Raw genomic sequence first — 21,893 nt, forward strand, 5'->3', positions numbered from 1 at the left:
TGTGTGTCAGAAATCTAACGATTCTACGGAGAAGTACCAACTCTCACCTTTGGGCTCGAGGACCTGTGTCCAGGCTGCGATGAAATTTAGGTTTTAGGATTTAGAATTTAGGATCTCGCGTTCCGATAACTGTTTAAGGGTGGGGCTACCACACGTTCAAATACTTTCGCAAAATACTTTTCTGTTGTCTCGCAAATAGGGCAGCTCATGCATGGTTGAACTCGGGAGCACCAATTCGCCCGACTCGGCACCACCAGTCGGCGGAATGAACAGGGAGTCGAACCCGGAACAACGCGAGCTCGCAAGCGGTAACGCCGTTATCGCCACAACCTCGGCGGAGACGTTGTCAACAGAAACGACCCCGAGGGGAAGGTCAGGAAGGCGCGGCTTATTTTATTTTATTATTTTTTCTCTCTCTCTGCCCAAGTCGATTACGCCACCGGAGGACCGTTCCCGCACTCTCCCTCTCCCCTACAGCGCGAAACCACGTGACGCCATCTCGCAATCTCTCTCCACACCTCCATCCCCCCCACTTAACGCACACAGACACACACACACGCTCAGGACAGGAAGCCAAGGTTGGTTGCCAGGGCAACGACGCAGACGCGGGGAGGAAAGCGCGGCCACCCCGACGTACAGTCGCGTTCAAAACGAGCTGCAACACGATGCCCGCGGTCGAAGGGCCTTCAAGAGCGTGGCGCACAGCTAGCTGTGTAAACCGTGATGCGTGCGACGGTTCCGAAGCCGTGTCGGTGTGACCAACACCCTCTAGAGAACAGGGGGTGTTGGCGCGACCCGCTCCAGGGTCGGGGGTGAGGTGGGGTGGGGGGGGAGCACGCTGCTCCGATTAGTAAACAAAGCTGTCCCCCGTCTGCGCCAACGCCACGTGAGACGATCGTTTTGAGGGCGAAGCGTGAGGAGTTTCGTGCCCGGCTCTGGCTCCGAGGCGGGCGGCGGGCCAATCGGTCTACGAGAACGCGAGAGAGTCCGGCACCCGAGCAGAGATGTGGACCACCAGGGAAGTGTTTGTTCGTTGCTCGCCAGCCAGAGGCACACGTGCACGAGGGCTGCCGCACCACCGACAGATTTCGGTGACGTACGGGCCAACAAATTACTACACTGCCTCTGCGTGAGAGAGTTTGGGAAGCGGGCGACTACAGCTTATCTTTCATCCTGCCGCCACGGTGTATACAACTGCATCCGGCTTCTTAGTCCACAATCAAGAAGCGGGCCGACAGATGAAGTAGCACATTGTAATTTTTTTTTTCTCATTTTCTTAAATTTCTATTTTATGCCGTGTTCGCGTGCCCTTTTGCGAAACTTACGATTGATAGATGTTTGAAGCCCTCTCCAATATGGCATTTTTCTCACGTTTTGTTTAGAGTGAGCAATGCCCACTTGGAACACCGCGCGTGGACGGGGCTAAGCGACTGAACAGCTACACGGATACACTAGCACAGGTTAGAGGACTGGTATGCCGGCAGTCTAATTCCTCGCAAAATGTCCTTGCAAATACAAATTGTCCCCTATATATATATATATATATATATATATATATATATATATATATATATATATATATATATATATATATATATATATATGGGAGCGCGTGTGTGTCAGTACAGCTGTTATTATGTAAGCAACATTTTTTGAGCTATCTGCCAAAGACAATGTTTAAAAATCTATACAGTATATAAAACAAAAAACGCATACACATGGTGTAAGCCTCGCTGCCTACTGTTGTATGGAACCACCGTGCTTACGCGAAAATGTTTTTTTTTTTTTCCAAATACAGTACCTCACTCACACCTTATTGACTGATTTCGCCAACCAGCCAAGGCGTGACTCCGTGAGATCCATTCGCGCGACCTCTGGCCGCGCAGAATGAACGGGCCGTCGAACCCGAAACCAAACGGCGTACCGCAACCCGGCGTGCTCAAGTCAAACCGCGGCGGAGACGTCGTCAACAAAAACGACCCCGAAGGGAAGGTCACGAAGGAGCGGTTTATTTACCGTTATTTCTTCTTTTTTGGTCGAGTCGGTTACGTAACCGGAGGTCGTCCGTTCCCGCACCCAACTCCCTCTCACCACGAAACCACGTGACGTAACCCCTTCCCCACACCCCCTTTACACACGCATGCTCGGGTTAGGAAGCCAAGGTTGGTTGCCACGGCAACGGCGAAGACGCGGATAGGAAAGCGGCCAGCCTCTGCCTGACGTGCGGAGATGCGAGCCCAAAGAGTCTACCGCCCGCAGAGGGGCTGTGCGAATAGAAATTATTGAGACTGAGTCTAATACCAATCGAGTAATGGTAGACGCAGATCGAACACCCTTCTTTTTTAATAATCAACAGCCGTTTTCGCCATTAATACTAAACGATGTCCACGTACGGTGACGGTCCATTCACAACGTTAGCAATCTTCAATGACTACAATCCACGGGAGTGAAGCGCTATTGAAAGCGCAAACAACACATTAGGAAACAAGCAGTTTGTCCGCCTACTGAGTTTGTAGGGTGCACCCCACGTAGGCATACCGTACTCGGGCGGCACGTAACTTATCGTGCCTCATACTTCACGCGTTTCACGTCTAAAACGGCCGCCAGGAATAAATGTCTCGCAGTTTTGCTGCTCCAATGTCAGGTTTTCTCGCCCGCAGTTGACCATTTAAAATATTCGAAAACTATCCGACAAATATTTGCATTCCCGAATAGTGACCGTTCGGTTCAAATACATAATCGAATTTGGGAAATATCCAACTAGATCGTGGAAAGTATAATGAACGTTCTCTCCCCTCCACAGTTCACGGAGTCTCCTTCATCAAATTGGAAAAGCTTTAGGCTGTGCGCTAAACTTACCGTAGCACCTGCATTTTCTCTCTTAGGCTTGTTTAAGATGTGCGGAAGCAATTCACAACACACTTATCCCTGTTATTCACATGTGGCTCCATTTATGGTGATATATGTCAATCGATACTGGTACAGCACCTGCTCGGGGACCCCCTATACCGTACGGGTAATTGAGAAACACGCGTTTTTGTTACCTGCGTTCCCCGATGAAAGCCGGACACCGGCCGAAACGTCGGAAACATCAAGTTCGTTTCGAGCGTCTATCATTCATGCAAGTGCGTGTATTCGGTCAGTTTATTTTTGAATGTTGTCACACACAGAAAATCTTCAAGGTGCAGGCGAAAATACTGAAGGAACAGACGCAATTAAATTGTACGATAAAATTAACAATTTAGCAAGCTCATCGATCTCATTTCCAGTAGTATACAGCCACTCAACGTTGAAATCACCTCAGGTGGGCAATACGAGTGTTGAAGTGAGAACTCATGGCTTTAGGTGAGATAAACTCCGAAGCAGACCGCGGTTCAGGCATCAGCAGATTGCGCTAGACGGTTAGTTACTGCGGACAGTAGCAATCTTTTTTTCCTGCACTTCCTTTTCCTCGTTTGTCCAGTTGTTCGAAATAAACAACCAGTTGCTACAACTACTCACACACTCCTAGGTTGGACCGAAGAGGCTCCAAAAAGCCGGGGACAATTTCTCGCAGCCACGCGAACGGTCGCGCGACCTCCGGCGAATGAACAAACACGTGCCGCGGAGCAGCGTCTTTCCTTCTCTCAAAACCACGCGAAAAGCAGCGACAGCACAAAGCACGCCAACCCTCTCCCCACAATGAGAAATGGAGAGAGAGAAAGGGCAACGGTGCGGTGGCCGGCCACCACACTCCCGTGTCGCGACGGACGCGGAAGTCAACGACCCCTGACACCGACCCTCCCTCTCCGCCGCTTCCCGCCGGTTTTCGTTTGGTTCCCGCCGCGCCTCCTCCTCGCCCAAAACAACACAGAGGGAAAGGAGGAAACGCGTCCCTCCTCGCCTTCGTACACGTAAGCGAAAGATGCGCAGCCTGCGAAACCACGAAAGAGAAGAGGACGATCGGTCGCGAGAGAGAAAGAGCAGACGACTGCGGCTCCTCCGCAAAGCAGACGACGACTCAACACCTCGGCGGCATTCTCCTCCTCTCTCTCAATGTATGCATACATCTAGTTTTTTTTTTTTTCTTGGTCCCCCGGCATCCCACTCTTTCGGTGTCGTCACCTCTTTCTGCGGCGTTCGGCCGGCGATGACGCCGTGCAGCGGTGGCAGAGGGCTACCAACGAGGGAGTGAGAAATGAGAGAGAGTAAGAGAGAGAACAAAGCACTTCCCTTCCCCGTTTCTCGGTGCTGCCGCAGTAGCAGCGCTGTTGCAACAATGCCTTTCACCGACGCAAGCGCACGACACGACGGCACTGAGACGGGGAGAGAAAAAGTCTAGGCCAGCGCACTCGACGACTCACTTTCCCCCCCCCCCCCCAACTCACTCGCTAGGACGACCCGGGTCGGTCACGTGAGTTCGTCTATTTCCCGCCAAAGAACAACGTCAGAAACCTCTACGCTACAGTTCTCAAGTTCTATATTAAGGTCCTTCTTCGTTATATTAAAGTGCAAGCCCTCTGAACCCGTAGAAAAAAAAATGGTGGCGCACTAGTCTTCGATAACACTGTTTACTGCGCATCGGTCTCTGTTTTGACACCAGGGAGGTCAGGGCGCCGTGACGTCACGATAGACTGGTTCGCTCTGTTCCGGCGACGCTACGGCTGCTACACGCAAATGCAACCAGAAAAGAATCCGCGCAGCACTCTAACTAAGCATTTCTTTTTGTTTTATGAGCAACGTCATCACGTCAAGCCTAATCGGTACACGACTTCGGCAAAGTTTCCTACGTGTCATGACGTCACGATAACATCGATGACGTCATGGTCTGGCATATCGAGACCCAACTTCAGCAGTAACAAACTTCAACATCTTACAAGTGTTTCCCCAACTTTCATAGTTATCATTTTACGTGCCAGGAATGCGCAGTAGTTATAACTCGCAAAATATGCGGCAGTGCTACTATAAACGACACCCGCCGCCTAAGCGTAACCGCTCCGGCAAGCCCGTTTGTACGAAAGCCGCGCGAATGGATTCAACCCGGGCGTGGGCTACCAGAAGGGGTCGCTACATTGTAGCAAGACGAGACGACCCCAATTTGCATTCCTTCCTCCGCGTTCTTTCGTTATGCACCGCTCTCGCAAACTGCGGAGGACGCCTCGAGGCAAGCAGCAGCGACTCTCCGAGCCACGCTGTCAGCCAGGAACAGGAGCTGGTAGCACTAAACAGTAGTCTTACCCTGCAGACTAATTACCCAGTAAGAAGGTATGTTAGATTAAACCAAACTTTACGGAGTCATTCAGACTCCTTCATCAGGGGTGACTTCTAAACATCAGCTAGTTCTCAGCTAAGAAGGTTTATTAGACCTAACCCAATCTTTCGGGAGTCATTCAGACTCCTTCATCAGGGGTGATCTATAAGCTCCAACTGAGAAGGTTTATTAGACTAACCCAACTTTTCGGAGTCATTTCGACTCCCCCATCAGAGGTGCTACAATAATCGTCATCTGTCTTGCCCGCATTTCCTTTCTTGAAAACGCCGCGCTCGTTACTTTCCTGTCGAGAATGCTCTGTCATGCTGATAACGCACATGCCGTTCGTGACTTGGAAGTGCCGGACTCCCAGCGTTAAAGAAAGGAAATGCGAGCAAGACAGATGACGATTATCGTTGCCCCAAAGGGTGCAACTGTTTTTGCAGTGGGATTTCTCGAAGCTGCAGCAGCGTTCTATAGATCCGGCCTGCGACTCTGGCGCCACATTGCCGAATTCGCCATCTCGTCAGCTCTTGTTTGTCCGTGGGGCGGCTACGGCCTCTCTGATTGGCTCAAAACGACAGCACGGCGGAACTTGCCAGGTGTCTAACGCAGCAACTCAAGTGACCGGCAAGAGCCAAAAAGGCACACACACACGTTTGTCGTCGCGCGGATATGTGCGAGTTGCTTGTTCCAAATTCCCTAGTAAAGTATCCTTAAACGTCAAAGTGGGTGCTTATAGCGTTGGTCTAACTTGTTTTACTCATAATTTCGAATCAGAACATTGGTACAGATCTCCAAACGTAAATGTGCTTTTCACACTGGTCACTGGCCTGCTTCAATAACAATTTCAAAATATAAGGATACCCTGTACGGGCCCCGTGATTGTGAAAAATGGAGCTGCCGAGATTCTGAAACGTTCGGGTGGGCGCTATTTCTTTGACGCTGGTTTCACCTATTTTATAAATAACTTCGAAGCGAAGGGTCTGCACTAGCCAATCAACTAGCCCAAGTCAGCTACTCTGCTATGATCTGTACAAAACCCTTGCACACATTGTGAACAATGGATCTATAGATACCGAAACGCCAAGGCGGTCATTCCGCTGGTAAGTGGCTCGTTACACTAATAATTTCGAAGCAAGATTTTCGCAGATTCCCTGTCCCGCATACATTTCTACTGATCCCTCGATTGTGAACGAGGGATCTGCACAGATCCCCACCAAAACGGCAATATATGTTTGTTTTTTTTCATACATTGGTCAGCTACTTACTTTTCTAAAGACTTTTACCTAAGCAGTGCTCTACCTAACCCTTGAATACAGAAATCGAAATCGGATAGAAGTCCCCTTAAATATGGAAACAAAGGCCGCGGCTTCCTGCTAAAGCGTCCGTCTCCGCTGCACGAGGTCGCGAATTCGGTACCCACCGCTATAAACGGGCGATGGCGCTCTGCGGAGCTCGCTCATGCTTATCTACAGAGGAGAACCACTCGTGCTCCAAGACAACCCACGAGTGCTACTAACTTAGCGCAGGCCAAGCGACACTTATCGTTTGCAAAGTCGGTGATGTAGCAATGCAAGTTTCGCACACGGCGAACACAAATAGAGTTCTGTCCCCGCTTCTCCGATTCCCACTGACACACACACACATTGCAATTGATGGTGGTCTGCTGCGCACCACCGCCACTTGCACTTCGCTCCTCGAAGAGGCGGGACGTGTGTCACGTGAGCTCCTGAACCGGCACTACGGCATGCGGTGAACGCGCTTTTATAAATCGCGGATCTGGGACCTCAAAAAAGGATGCGACCTAATGCTGACGCATTTCTCTCCCCCATTTACCGTTAGATCGCCACTTAATTATTCTTCATTTCTCTCAGCGTAGACTCCCCATTTATCGCAACAATGTCCGCCCGGTTAGCTTTCCTGCTTCCATCACCACCTGCCGCGTTTCTATAATCGCGCAGCAGCGTTTTTTTTTCCTCGTGGAAAGCGGCAGAGCGTTTGTTCCCATGCCTCCTCGCCACCAAGGAGAAAGTGACGCGGGGTTCGACCTTGAACGCCTCAGAAAAGAAAAATACGCGATCGGACACGGCGGCAGCGAAGGGCCTGTGCCTCACGAGGACGTACGGACTCACTCTCTCCCAGTGCTGTTTGGCTGTCCGTCACCTCTGTCGTGGAAGCTCCTCCGAGAACTCGCCGGCCGCGTTCACGGTCACACAAACGTCACCGGCGTTTTTGCTGGCTTGGCGCTGTCACTCACCTTCGCTTTCATTCACGGTGGCTCCAGCTGGCGGCGGCAGCGGAACACCAGAAGGTGGATAGCGGAGGTTTGTAGGCGCGTAAGCCTGTTCGCGAGCGTACTACCGTTTGCAAAATGGCGAAGCACACGGTCACTGAACGGAACTAATCGTGACCGTTGCGCCGCGGCTGAAGATGTACATCCACCAGTGAAGTAGAACACAACATTGCAGCAAAATTGCTGCAAATCACACATTGCAGCACACAACATTGCTGCGATGTTGCAACAATGTTGGAGCAACGTTGCGTTCTACTTCACTGGTGGACGTACATTTTCGGCCACGGATTGTGCCAACATTGTGGCTTTGTGTTTGTGTGGTTGAGCTCTGTGCCACGAGGTGGCTGTACCGTGCTGGCCACTCACTCTTGCGCTCTCGCTGACCCGCTCGATTCTGCCAGCGTTAGCAGAAAACCGCACAGGCTACAACTATTATGAGCGTCCATAGTGTCCCCCACAGCAGCACCACCGGACCATTACTAAAATAATTTAGGCTGTCTGTAAGTTAGTAGTGATTAGCTTATGAATTTTATAGACATTGTAAGACTAATTATTGGACTAGCATATAGACAGTATATGAACTTATGACCCTTAGACTTCTTATCCTCTACAATCTATAAAGTGTCCATGGAAAATATCTACAGACACTGAAGAGTGGGAACACGCATAAAGGCATACTTTTTATCGACGGCTTTCTATACAGGGTCTATAGGTGGAGATTAAACAAAAATACATATTTTTTTTGTTTGAGACAGTCTACTGATTTTGCAACACAAGAAAATCAAATTTATCAAGATGCAAATCAGTATATAAGGAGTCTATAAGCAGTCTATGGCATGTCTAAATTTAGTTTTGTATGAGGACGCACTTTTGACTTCGAAAACACCTGAACACTAGCCAGCAAAGAAAGAATGGAACGGGGAGGGGGGGGGCCTTTGTAAGTTGTTTTTAGGTTTTACAAGAGGCATTTTTTTAGATCAGAGAACCTTTCTCAGCAACAAGTCTGTTTAGGAGCTCCCTGCTAGAAGCAAGTAACCCTCTGACTCATCTGACCATCGGCTCCCAATAGAAGATTCCCAGACCGACGAGCGAAATGTTCCCGCGAACAGCATTTACCTTTCGTAAAAAAAAATGGCGCAACTTTCCTAAAAATCGTAAAACTAGCCAAACATACAAAGCATTGGCCCGATCTCGGATCCAATATACAGCCTGGCCCGCAGGCATTACATAAGGCGGGCAGCGGCAGCTAAATAGAACACGATTGCTACAACTGCAGTTTAGGGCGTTTCAGTTACACTCGAGGTTACGAGACGGCGGCGGTAGGGCCGCGGCTCACGTCAGCGTCCCGGGTCCACGTCTCAAACATTTATGCAATGACAGCCTAAATTTCGGCTGACGCTGATACGTGTGGTTCTATGGAGTTGGTGGCGGTGGTGACGTGAGTGGGTCCGAATAATCGAGAGGTCCCGAAAATCGTGAAATGCGCCGAATGCCAATCTTACTGACACACTCTTAGAAACATTTACACCCTTTGGGGCGTATCTTGTCCCACAACAATAATCGTCATCCGTGTTGCCCGCGTTTCCTTTCTTTAACGCTGCGAGCCCGGCACTTTCCAGTCACGAATGGCATGCGCGTTATCAATGTGACGCAGCATTCTCGACAGGAAAGTAGCGAGCGCCAAGTTTTCAGGAAAGGAAACGCAAGCAGCGCAGATGACGATTATTGTTGTGGGACAAATATACACCCCAAACGGTGCAACCGTTTTAAGAGTGCAGGGTTGGGCTTTGCACGTCAGCAAGCCACGCACTACGAAGCGTAAAAGCGACGGCCGGCTCCGGACCGACTATTTTATCGGCAAGAAATAGCTGGACATGACTGTTTGTAAACAAACAAAACGCTCAACCTGGTAAGCTTCGCGAACTTTTCGAGCGCCAGCCAGAGCGGCTCGGATACGAGGTACAGTGAAGTCCGTGACATCACACTGACGCACCGAAGCCGTCAAACACCCGGCGCGAAATTTTAAGGAACTTTTGTTAGCTGCTTTTATTTATTTATTTATTGCTACAACGTCCATAATTTAAATAGCTTCCCTCGTTCAATTATATCTACTCACCCTTTGCATTTTTCTCTCAGCTCTTCCCCCCCCCCCTTTCGCTGACCGCCCGTTCAAGTGTCGGCACGGCAGATTATATATATATATATATATATATATATATATATATATATATATATATATATATATATATATATATATATAGAATGCGACGCTAAATGCCTCAGGGCATACGGGATGCGGGCGAATAAGGATTATTAATGAAAAAAGATTTGCCGATGTGGTTCCTGCGTCCACGCAGTGTAATCGCTAAGATTATGCGGCGCAGATGTTATCTAGACAGTTACAGCGAAAAATCAGCATTTCCTTTACGTTCGTTTCCCCCCTTTTCATTTGAAATAAACGACCACACTTACTACTTTACCGCTACTACCACATACTCTCTACCAGTAATCGGCCTTTTCCAGCCAAATGCGCAAGGATGCGGTTGACATTTTTTTGACATCTTCATAAAATCGATCGAAGTGTTTCTCCCGAGTGCCCCTCTCTTTAAACGCGCCGAGCAGCCGCAGGCAGCCGCTCCACCGCGCGCCAGGAGGAAGAGGAGGAGGGGGTCCCGGCGCTCGCGTGCATTTTCTGTCAAGGCCACGTAGTCGTCGGCGCAACACCCGCGCGTGCGCCTGGAGCCGATCCGATAACTACCCGCGCCTCGCTTTTTTATCCAGTCGCCGTCGTCACCGTCGCCGGCGCGCAACCAACCAAGCAACCGACAGAACCGACGGACCTTGCTCGTCGGGGCGCGCGAGGCCGATTTCGCTTTCACCTCCTCGCGCCGTTCAAGAGCGGCTCCGTTTCGAACGGGAAAGCGGAAAACACAAGAGGGCCTCCGAGCGGGGTGACCGCGCACGCCCGAGGTGTAGGCTGACCGAAGGGGGGCGAGTGCTAAGGTCCCTGAATTAGCGCACGTGGGTCTTGCCTACCGCAGGCGGCGACGGCGGCCGTATTATTCTGGGCATAAAAGGGTCGCAATAAGTTTTGGTCTGCTTAACAATATACGCTAGTGGTACAGGGTGCCCCAGCTAGACTCTTAAGCAAAATTACACCCTTTTGCCACAACGATAATCGCCACCTGTCTTCTCCGCATTTCCTTTTAACGCGGCGAACCCGGTACTTTCCAGCAACGAACGGCATGCGCGTTATCAGCATGACATAGCATTCCCGACACGGAAGTAGCGCGCGCGGCGTTTTCAAGAAAGGAAACCCAAGCAAGGCAGATGACAATTATTGTGTGGCAGATACACCCCAAAGGGTGAAACTTTGCCTAAGAGTGTAACGTTAGCCAAGCTGTTCAACGAAAACGACGAAAGATTAAAAAAAAAAAGAAACACGTGGCCCGATACGATCCTAAGACATACGGTATTTAGTTGTCAGGCTAGTGACGACGAAACATCGCAGATTTTTATAACTGTATCTTCCACCACGTTTCATTTTTTTTTTTCGTTCGATTGCTCGGCTAAGCTGGGACACCTCCCGTATAGTCTTGTTAAGTATCTTATTTTACGTGCATTGGTCCGTGAAACATGCCTGACGTCTGCTGTGTCATACGTGCCTCCGAGATACTTGCAAGAACTTTACTCGCGATATCAAGTTACATAATTAACGCTCGCATTGGTGAGTGCCATTTTATCTCAAATCATTTTTTTTTTGCTTGCGATCAGGGACAGGTTCGTGAAACCCCTTGTCTGAAGCCTCAGTGTCATAGGTGCCCCCGAGATACTTGCGAGAATTTCACTCGCGACATCGAGTTATAACAAGTCGCGCTTACACTGGCACGTGTCGTTTTGTCTGAAATTCTTGTGAGCCATATTTATAATGCGCGAAGTGACCTCGTATGCTCAAGGCAGGTGGACTGACGAAGCGTGGCCTCAGAGATCGAACCGGCTGCGACCTTGATATTGACAATATGAAAAGCTCTAATTTTAGCATATTAGGACAGATTGAGTCTAAAACACCCTAACTTTTGCCTATAGGGCATATTAAGTCTACTGACAGTCTCAAATCCTTCAATTTTAATGCATAAGAGTATGAGTCTAAAATGCTCTAATTTTAGCAACTAAGCATAACATATATAGCCAGTCTAAAACGCTATATTATGTATAATAAAATGCGTCAAATTATTCATTCTTACACCTTGCTGTAATATGTACTTTTGTAAAGCACTCTGATTTTACCATATTATATCACCATCATCATATCATCAGCCTGTTTTACGTCCACTGCAGGACTATAGTGAACTAGACACCATAGCAGCACGAAGGCGATCCTGCGATCTCCAATTACCCCTGTTAATAAAATGCGTCAAATTATTCATTCTTGCACCTTGATGTAATATGTACTTTTGTAAAGCACTCTGATTTTAGCATATTATATATGGACAGCCAATAACGCTCTAATTGAGCAAACATTAGTAAACTGTCATTGTCTAAAATGCTATAATCGTGCATATAAGATACATGGACCGACTCAAAAGCTCTAACTTTGGCATATAAGTATAGTGACAATCTAAATCACTGCAATTTCATCATATAACTATAGTGACTGTATTGAGTAAAATGATCAGCTCTAGGCACATAAGTGCGCAGCGATGGTTTAACACGCTCTAATTCTCACCTATAAAGGCCAGTGACATTAAGACACACTAAATTGAGCAAATATGAGTATAGTGAAATTCTATAGTGCTCAAATGTTAGCGTAGCACTGACGTACTAGTCAGAAGCATAACGGGACACCGAAAATCGCTATGCCAAATACCGTGGATCGGCCTTGTGACATTTGTGTTCAAACGTGCTCAAACAAGACATGTCGCAGTCTGTGCCTAAGGTTGAGACGCCCTGAGAAGACAAGTCTCCTTGTCGAAACGTTGACCACTTCGTCTCCCTTCTCCTGTGTGTAACCACCTACGTCTTGCCTTACGAGCATTCAAACACACATAACCTCATCTGACAGTATTCCGCCTACCTGCTGGAGAAAGCGCGCCGAGGGCGACGTAATAGCTACTAAAGTTATTTTCGCGCAATATATTTATCTCTTTTTTCGACCAACGCAGAAATCTGGCGCTTTGTGCTCCATCTCATCGCCGTGGCATATCACTAAGCGTTGCAGTTCTCAGATACGTCTTCCGACAAACATCGGCGTCAAGCAGTACACGCCTCGGGCATGCTGAAATTCTGCACGATACTCTGTACACACACGAGAACAAAGTTCGCAGTACAAGCCAAACTTATGACACGCTCGAAGAGCCCCCGAGAATGCAGTTACGCGGAACAGAGCAGACGTCAGCAAGCAGACGTCAGCTCGCGTCGTCGAGAGCAGACGGCTGCGGGGGAAGCCATCTGCCACCGCGGCAAGCCGTTGGCGGAAGCATCTGCCGTCGCCGTTGTAAATCGCGCCTTTTGCAAGCCAGCAAGCAAGAGCCGAGAAAGGAGGTGCAACGCGTTTTCGTGCAGTTATTTCGTTCACGTCGACATGGCGATGCGGGCAAGCGCGTGTAGTCGTGCCTTCTTTTTTCCTCTGCGGATAGAGGCTATTATTGTTGTTCTCGTCTTCGTCGTCTGCGTGCCGTCGTTCTTCTTCGGTCGGGAGCAGACGACGCGGTGCAACCCGCCGATTAAAGCGCCGTCTGCGTGACGCAAGCCGAGTTTCAACACAGTAACGGATGTCTTCGTCCTATGATAGGAATAAGTAGGACGATGATGACGAATTCGCTCGGCGTATAAATAAGTGCACCGATCGATACAGTTCAAGAATCAGTTGTGTAAGAAAGACGAAGGTCTTGCTTCAAAGGGCGTGTTCGGAACCACATAATTTACTCATTGTTATAATTTGCCAGCGGGAAACCTACGGGAGCAGCCAGTATGGTTCATCAGCGAACGTGAAAATGAAGAGTAGCATACATGGTTTTGCCTAAACTTCGCGCTCCTGGCTTCGATCGGCTGTGACTGAAAAAAAATTAATTTTCAGCGCAATATTGCGTTATAAGCAACAATTGGCAAATAACATGCGTGTCCGCAGTAGTAAGCCTTTATAAAAATACGATCAATAGGAAATTCTGATCAATAAAGCGATGTAATTAACGCGACAAGAACGCCTTAAGCAACACGCACGGAATATTACACAAATACATTTATCAAATGCGTAAGCATTTCTATGCCGACCCGACGAGGAAACCCGCCTGTCACGTAAGACGAATCGTTGAATTAATCTATAAAACAAAATAAATACGAAAGGAAAAACACTGGCGGTGGTGAATTTCGAACCTACGACCCCACGCTTGCAGAAGGTGAATATGTCTGAGCTATCAATGTGTTGTACCGGTCGTACAAAACAAATATCAAAGGAGAACTGTTTCTACGAAGGCTTTGTTGAAAGATTTGGTGTTGGTGAAATAAAAGCCATCTCTAGGACCACATGTAGAGCCTACAGGGAGTATTGTAGACATCAGGAAAATTCGGACTTACGCGAAACACTAATGCCAAGCACGCCACATACCCTATGCGTTTCGGCGGTAGCGGGATGCGCCTTTCGTTGGGGGCGTTCCTTCACCGACCGAAACGCCACCGATGTCTGAGGGCTCATGCGCTTGAAGTCGCGCAACACACACATAAGCAGTCAATGGTTTGATAAGGAGTGATGCGGGGGCTATACGGGTCTCATTAGCGTTGATAATGGCTCGACGCAGATGGATAAAGTGCTAAAGAGCGATAAGGGCTTATAATGGTCAGGGCAAGTCTGATAAGGTTTGTGAAAACCGATAAGAGTTTATAAGGGTTGGATCATGTCCGTCCGGCTTGATAAGGATCGGATAAAGTTTCGTAACAGTGATAATGACATCGGGCTGCATGGAGATGAGCAAGTGTCACAATTCTTACGCATAGTTGGACAACTCCCAAAGGTGTCACCGTGTGAATTTTCTTTAACCCATCATTCCCACGGTACCGAACGATCGCAGTGCCAGTTCACTGTAGTGATTTTTGAAAGGAAAATCTATGGCAAAAAAAAAAAAACAAGACGGTCTTGTCGTCTGCTTCATTCATGCGCGTTGCAGAAGTTCCAAAGATCCTCTAAAATGAGACTCAAGGTGACGCCTCCGAAAAATGCGGCATCACACTTCTTTTTTTGCTTTCACGGCGAGCTCTTGCCTAGAGGGCAAGGACGATCCCAGTACCCCCACTTCCAAACGTCGCGAGGCCAGCGCTAAAAAGAAAAAAATAGGATGCGCCATACAGAAACGACAAAGAAACAGAAGACGCGAGAGAAAGGTCACAGACTGCCGCGACGAAAACACGCAACAGGTCACCGCCTTCGCCTCTAAGCATCTTCCTCCTCTCCCAAACGAAGCGCGACAGAACAAAACGAGAGAGCGAACGAAAAAAAGAAAAATGCCCGCGGAGGCGGACGCGTAACGGGACCACGAAGGAAGCAGCACAGTTTGAAAGAAAGCAGCGCACCGAAGCCCCGCGAGCTGAATGAAGGAGACAGAGCGAAGGCAGAGAGAGAGAAGTAAGCACAGCAGACGACGTGAGAGCGAACGACGATATCGAGGGGAAAAGAGAAGAAAGTGCGAAAGTACGAGTGAAAGAGGTACAACTGCCAAGCCACGCGGAAGTGGGTTGAGAAAGGGAGAGAGCGCGCGAGTACGAGTGAAAAAGGCACAACGGCCAAGTCACGCGGAAGGAAGGAAGTGGGGTGAGAGACGAAAGAGGAGAGAGTTGGCCGGATATCGGGTGAGGAGGACGCCAGAAGGAAGGGAAGAGTGGATGCCACGTCAAATAGAGGGGAGAGCCGCATCCCCCTACGCTAACCGACGACCCTGTGAGGCGACTGCCCGGTGGGCCGGTTGGTTGGTCGCCGGCCGGCGTGTCAGCGTGCGTTTGTTGCCGCGGTGACGCTGGTGAACGAACTTGTACGGAGAGGAGCGTGGGGGAGAAGGAACGGGTTAGCGGAAGGCGGGGAAAGAATGCAAACGAAGCGAGGGCGCCGGAAAGGCACGCGAAGGACCGTTACGCGGGCACTCGGCTTTTACACACTACGCGCTACCGGCGTCTGGCGAAGCTTCCGTTTCCGAGAGCCGGAAGAAACAATACGTCCAGTCGATAAACCTCACCTGACGTTAGTTGCTTCGAATTCTCCGAGCACAATTGAAGAAGAATGACAAAAATTAAGGCGAGAAAGACCTCCAAGTTGTCCAGCTTGCTGTTTTGAAGAATGGCCTAACTGGTGATCGAGATGTACGAATCAGTGTGACCTAGAGAATTCTACGAGAACTGCAACAAGAGAGCACGCTGTTATAGAATGAATAGAACTTCTGTTAACATTTACCCGTGTTTACCATTAGCCAGGAAGTAGTTAGTGCCTCGTCAATGCAGCGGGTGTCACCAGAAGACCTAGTCTTTCCCATGTATCATTAGGAGGCATTGCGTTATCTTCATTGCAACAACATTCCATTGTGAAGAAAGGTACTGATGTAGGCACTCCTGCAACGTCACGACTACGAGCATTTTGAAGTGGCTCACTCATAGAGGATCCTATCTTAATACTGCAGCAAATGCCAAAAAGAAAGGCAAAAATTATTTATGTTCTCACCTATTACACGCAGTTAAGGGGGGAACAAATATGGACCGAGACCGTGAGACTGTTAAACCATAAAGACCAAGCACAGTTAAATACAGCAGCTTAAAAGCTCTTCATGCTGTGCGCAAGACAATGCAATCTAGAAATTGTATTTTTGAAGTCTAGTATGCATAAAAGGCGGCATGGTAAATGGGGATAATGCAACAACATGCTTTACACCCTCCCAAACCAATCTTCACAATCTCCATTAAGGCACAGTTTCATTTATCACATGTGTCTTTCGAGTACAGACTATCTATGGCTGTTTCTCAGCTGCTTTTCAACAAGCAAGCACCCAACTACTACTAAGCCACAGCAAGAATGGTTATCACTGCAAAATAAGCCACCGAGATGCTAAACTTGCATACAAGAACAGGAAACTTCTTGATGTTAAAGTGCTGATACTGAAGCCAACTCATCGACAAAGTGCAAACACTGAAGCCAGATATCCAGCAATGCTACTCAACACCACACTAAAAAATCAGAACAGCCCATGTCTACTATTGTCACACCATACCCTTCTGAGTACAAAAAAAATGCCCAACACTTCGTCAAATAAACGGCAACAGCAGAAAGCTGTGTGGGAACAGAGACAAATCAGCTGCCCCAGCTGGCACTATCACTTTACCCCCTGCACTAGAGATAAGATGACTCCAGCAGACTTCGCTGATGCGGAAACACAGGGCGAGCATTCACTACAATCAAGCCACTGGTGACATCTGCGTGAGAGTGTGAGCACCTAGAAACACCTGCTGCTGTAATTCAGGTGGATGAGACCCATACACCTCACTGTAACATAGGCACTAGACAGAAGGCAGGGCTGGCGGCAAAGCGATATGACAAACCGCTTTTGTGCTTTGAAGCACTCCTAGTACGAGGAGGCTCTCTAAACGTTTTGTCTTTCCCCTTCCTGAGGCACTGCATTATGCTGAGCTGAGCAGCTGGCCATACAGAAAAGAAAAAGTAAACAGACAAAACGCTGCATACAGCGATTCACTGACTTCACAGGGCTCCATGTGGCAAGAGATATGGGATGGTTTCCACAGACACCCAAACCTCCAAGACATGTTCATTATGTGCATCGGTTACTGAAAGTGATGAACAGCCATAAAAACTATCTGCACAAGTCTATCAAGCATTGCACGAAAAAGTTTAAAAAAAAACATAAATGCAACACCTGCAGGTTTTACATAGCCATGATGCGCCTAGCTCAGCAAACTTGTTTTTCTTCTTTTTCTTGGCAGCAGAGATGGTTCTATACATTTCCCTGATACGCCTTCCCACATTGAAATACAATTTGCACGGCAAGTGTCACATGTCCAAATGTGCTCCTGTCATTATCGGAATGACATTTCTGCTGGACTCAATCATTTTATTTTCTTGTTTGTTTCGTGCTGACACAGAGTAACTACCATCAATTTCCCAACACCTGCAAGAAACGTTTTCTGGCTACGAAGGCAGACAAAGCTACAGGGTATGGAAAATCTGCAGACATACTGTTGTGCCAACAGCACAGACGAGTTTGGTGACACGACGGTGCTCTCCTGCGTGTTTACTGTCAAGCCTATTCACTTTAGTCACCGTGGTCATGAGTAGCATTGGCTAACAAGAATCCCAGAGCTAGGTCAAGTACGCATAATGCAAATACCCAAAAAAGTAAATGGGGGGGGGGGGACAGTTACCACAATAACTCAACAAGTATAGCATTGCATGCATTATGTGCGATGGCTTAGCTTCCATTGGATGCAAATTGTCTTTTTACATCTAAACTGTATATGGCTAGTTTCCAGCGGATCGATGCCCGTAAACCGAAAACCGTGGCCGATGCCAAAGACAGCGCAATACCAGGCTGGACCACGGCGGAGGTGAAGCAGTTTCAAACACTCCGCAAAATTGCTAAAATTAGTTTACTATCTTGGGTCCAAAAACAATCCATATCAGATATTAAGCCGACAAGCACAGATACTACACTTTGACCCGCGCCAGCCATGTTTATGTTCGCACCGCCCTCTCTTTGTCAGTGTTCGAAGCGCTTGCATATCTCCTTTCCTTTCCTTCCACTCTCCCGTGGTGGCAGTCCCTTCAAAATGTCATGCGTGTCTAGTTTCATCCGGCTCCTCGGGGTGGCAGTCCCGTCGTCCACCCAAATCTATATAAGAATCATGGTAAATGAGTCCATACTTATGTTCGAAATTCTGTGTCCCGTCTGTGTCATATGCTGAACAGCTTCGCTGGTCACCCATCTTCACAGAATGGAGTGGCTCATGTGTTTTTCCCCACTTTCAAATCATGTTTCCTTACTAACACGATAGCGTTAAGGGCCCTGTGTCACAGAAAATCTGGCATTGGCATCATTCTGAACCATGCATACCCAACCACACAGGGCCTCCATGTAGTGCATAGTTGTTGCTGAACTAAGTGAATTTCTCAAACCAAAATGCATCAGAAAAATCGCGAAGTACGACTTACAGAAAACCTACAGACATGATAGCGTTGGATTGTAATTTGAATTTACGAGAAAACATAATTCTGTTAGGCGAAAACTCGCCGCCGTGCACAGCATTTGCTGCGGGCGTTTCCCGGTAAACATTACAGTTACATAAGCTGCAGTTGCCAGGAAGGTTGAGAAATAGTCAGGGATCTCAAAATGCTATCACGCTCCACTCTTAAAGGCAAAGTTTAAGCATCCTCTAAATTTTTCTTTCTACATCTCTAATTAAGAAGTAAGCTAAGTTAATTTCTCCGTGTATTACTTTCATATAATCAATAACAAAAAATCAAGCCACTCAATACTTCTCACTTAAATAGCTTAAGTGTTGCACACTCTTTGCCTGTTTGGACAGCCATTTGTTCCTCAAGCGTGTCACAAGTCTCTGAGGCCAGCTGAGATGCAGGCCAGCACACAAGAAACGGGCTATAAGCAGCAGATGCCCTTTTGCTTTGAGAAAGCACATGCAACAATCCTGCACATGCCAGGCATTTGGAAGATCCAAACAAAACAATTACTATTACTATAAAACACACAAAATGAACTACTAATGCCGAGCTTCTCTTCAAATTGTGCACAGCAATGAATAAAACAAGCCTTTTATCACCTATTTCTCTCATTACAGAATGCGAACAAAGTTGTGGGACTATTTTCAGCGCTAGTGCTACATGGGCACCTTGTTTCTGTAGCGCTACTTTCATAGTCTGCAAGCATAAAAAAAAACTCCCATACGAGCTGGATCACAGAAACTTCTGCTAATGTGTTTGAATAAATAGATATTACCTGCATCTCCCTTGAAATGGGGTGGTGGCTGATGCAACCGAGCTCATCATTTTTACTCCACTGTTGCGTTTATGTCCGCCCTGACAATATGCAATTCGACTTAACACACCAGTGATTCCTAAATATATTGACTGCCCTGAGAAGTAACATGATTTTGTACTGTGTGCTCTCTACCTATATCCCACCAATACTCCAGTTGTCTTTTACTATTACAAACCAGTTCCAGATCCAGTCCTACAATCTAAAGCCAAAACCTCAAGCAGAGTAACTAGGTGTTCATTGACGTCTGGATGGATACTTCAACAAGCTACCAAAATATGCCGTGTGGTTTCAGCGCTACTCCCACACGAGTGCATGTAGAGACCCCCCCCAGCATTGGCAAATGTTATCCTCTAACACTATGTTCTTAGACATCCGTATTGTTCTTCAAACATTATATTGAATTTTCTTTCTTCCTATTTCCTTATTTTCTGTTTGGGATGTTTACCACCTATGCGTGGTGCCAGAATTAATACCCTTGTCAGATGGAAAGGTTTAGAGACACTAGATGAACAATGCACTCGAAAGCAAGTGCATTTGTGAAACTCATTTTGCTGAGTAAAAGTGCGTAATAATAGTGAACGCTGAGTCGGCAAATTCTGGAACCTATGTTCTGCAATTTCAAATGTGATAAGTGTTCCTGCTTATGGAAACTGCCATTTTTTCTTGTGCCAAAGAAAGTCGCCTCAATTTCAGGCACCAAAGCATCGTCATTTTCGGCACCTGCAGCACGTTTTTCGGGTGTTAGATGCAATGCTGTCTTCCCTCACAACCTTTGATTATGTTAATGTTATTCTGCAAATATTGCATAAAATGACAAATACAAGATGCACTGGCTGATTTACCTACTGACACTGCCATCAATTCCAGATGGTACTTTCCTTTCCCATCTAGCAGCATTCCGCCAAAATGACACTTGGTTCAGTAAAGTGCACTTTTCCGAAGTTTGCACATCTAAGAGGAGCACAAATGTGGCATGCTTAGTATATATATTTTATTCAGACAACAAGCGGCATTAAAGACTTAGTATGAAGTGCATGACTCGTACCGAAGTTCTACTGACCATCAAGTGAGCTGTAATTAAGTGGACTATATTATGTTTCATTCGATAAGGAACATGACTTGTCAATGTATAATGGTACTGTGAATCTCATCAAGGATCATAAAAGGAAAGAAACACAGAAATTACGGTTACAGATACTGATATAGCAAAACATATGGAAGCAGAACAATTACTGATTGTGATGACATGTCAGTGACTTAAAAGCGCACACAGAAGCAGTTTGACGGAATAGAAATGAATTAAGAACTGAAGCAAAGTGCAGGAACAGAATAATAAGGTAAGTTTCGTGCTGTCAATTACTACACTGGGAAAGATTGGTTGTTGGAAGGCTTGGTGTTTATGTATTTATGTAGCTTCTAGATGCATAGGATAACTAGGAAACACTGCTCAGTCGGCATCGACACATTTTAAACGTTTAACATGAGTGACAGCTGGACTACAAATTAAAGGACAGAAGAATTGGGACAACTTTCTTGTTTAACATCAGAGACCTATTCTACGGTTATTGGATGTAGTTAAAACGAGTTTAACATCCTAAGTGAGAAAAGAGAAAAAACAGGAAGACACGATGACATCGAGCCTCAATCTGCTTTTATGCTTGGGAAGCAAAGCTACGCATTCAAGCAAAATCCGTCTTTACTTCAGCACTTACGTGAGAAACAAATGTCATGACCATTTACATTCACAACCAAACCTAAATGATCCACATATCATAAACACTGGTTTATGAATCATAACATGAGGAGTTCAGAAATGTCAGAATATGAGTTATGTGCTTAAGGACTGTTGTTTCAATTAGGGTGCATAAAGATGTTTCAAAAATTAACTCCAAATAAGGAGCTCAAAACCATCTTGTCCAGATACTCAGTGATAGGTATCAGTTGTTCCCTATAGATTAAGCAAATTGCAGCCATTAGAAAGAGCAATGTGTTTTCTTTTACTACAGTTTAGTGGTACCTGCACACAAAAGCCTAAATCCCAAGATATATTGAATTTAAAGACAGACTGCAACAAAATTATTGGCTGTGCCATATTGTAGAATAGATATAGAGCAACCTTCATTATAAATTTTATGCTTTAAATACGAAAGGATGTGCCCCGAAAGGTTAGCAAAAAGTAGCCATTTCTGATACCGAAAGAAAAAAAAAAACGCACCATTACCCCTCTCCTTGGAAATGACGCATGACTCAGAACTTGCAGCCTTTTGGCATGACCTCCGAGATTCGATGCTAAAATATCTCAGAGATGATGTGCTGGGATTTACGTCCC

General features: G+C 47.0%; 1 protein-coding gene and 1 pseudogene across 1 annotated transcript in view; both read right to left on the reverse strand.

The window, feature by feature from the left end:
- The window catches only part of Bap170 (Brahma associated protein 170kD), a 106,600-nt gene that overhangs the window by 76,832 nt on the left and 7,875 nt on the right, over positions 1 to 21,893 (reverse strand). The window lies entirely within an intron of this gene.
- On the reverse strand, positions 18,064 to 18,241 carry LOC142565096 (U2 spliceosomal RNA; annotated as a pseudogene).

Source organism: Dermacentor variabilis, chromosome 11, assembly GCF_050947875.1.
Source record: "Dermacentor variabilis isolate Ectoservices chromosome 11, ASM5094787v1, whole genome shotgun sequence".
In the NCBI taxonomy this organism is placed as follows: Eukaryota; Metazoa; Arthropoda; class Arachnida; order Ixodida; family Ixodidae; genus Dermacentor; species Dermacentor variabilis.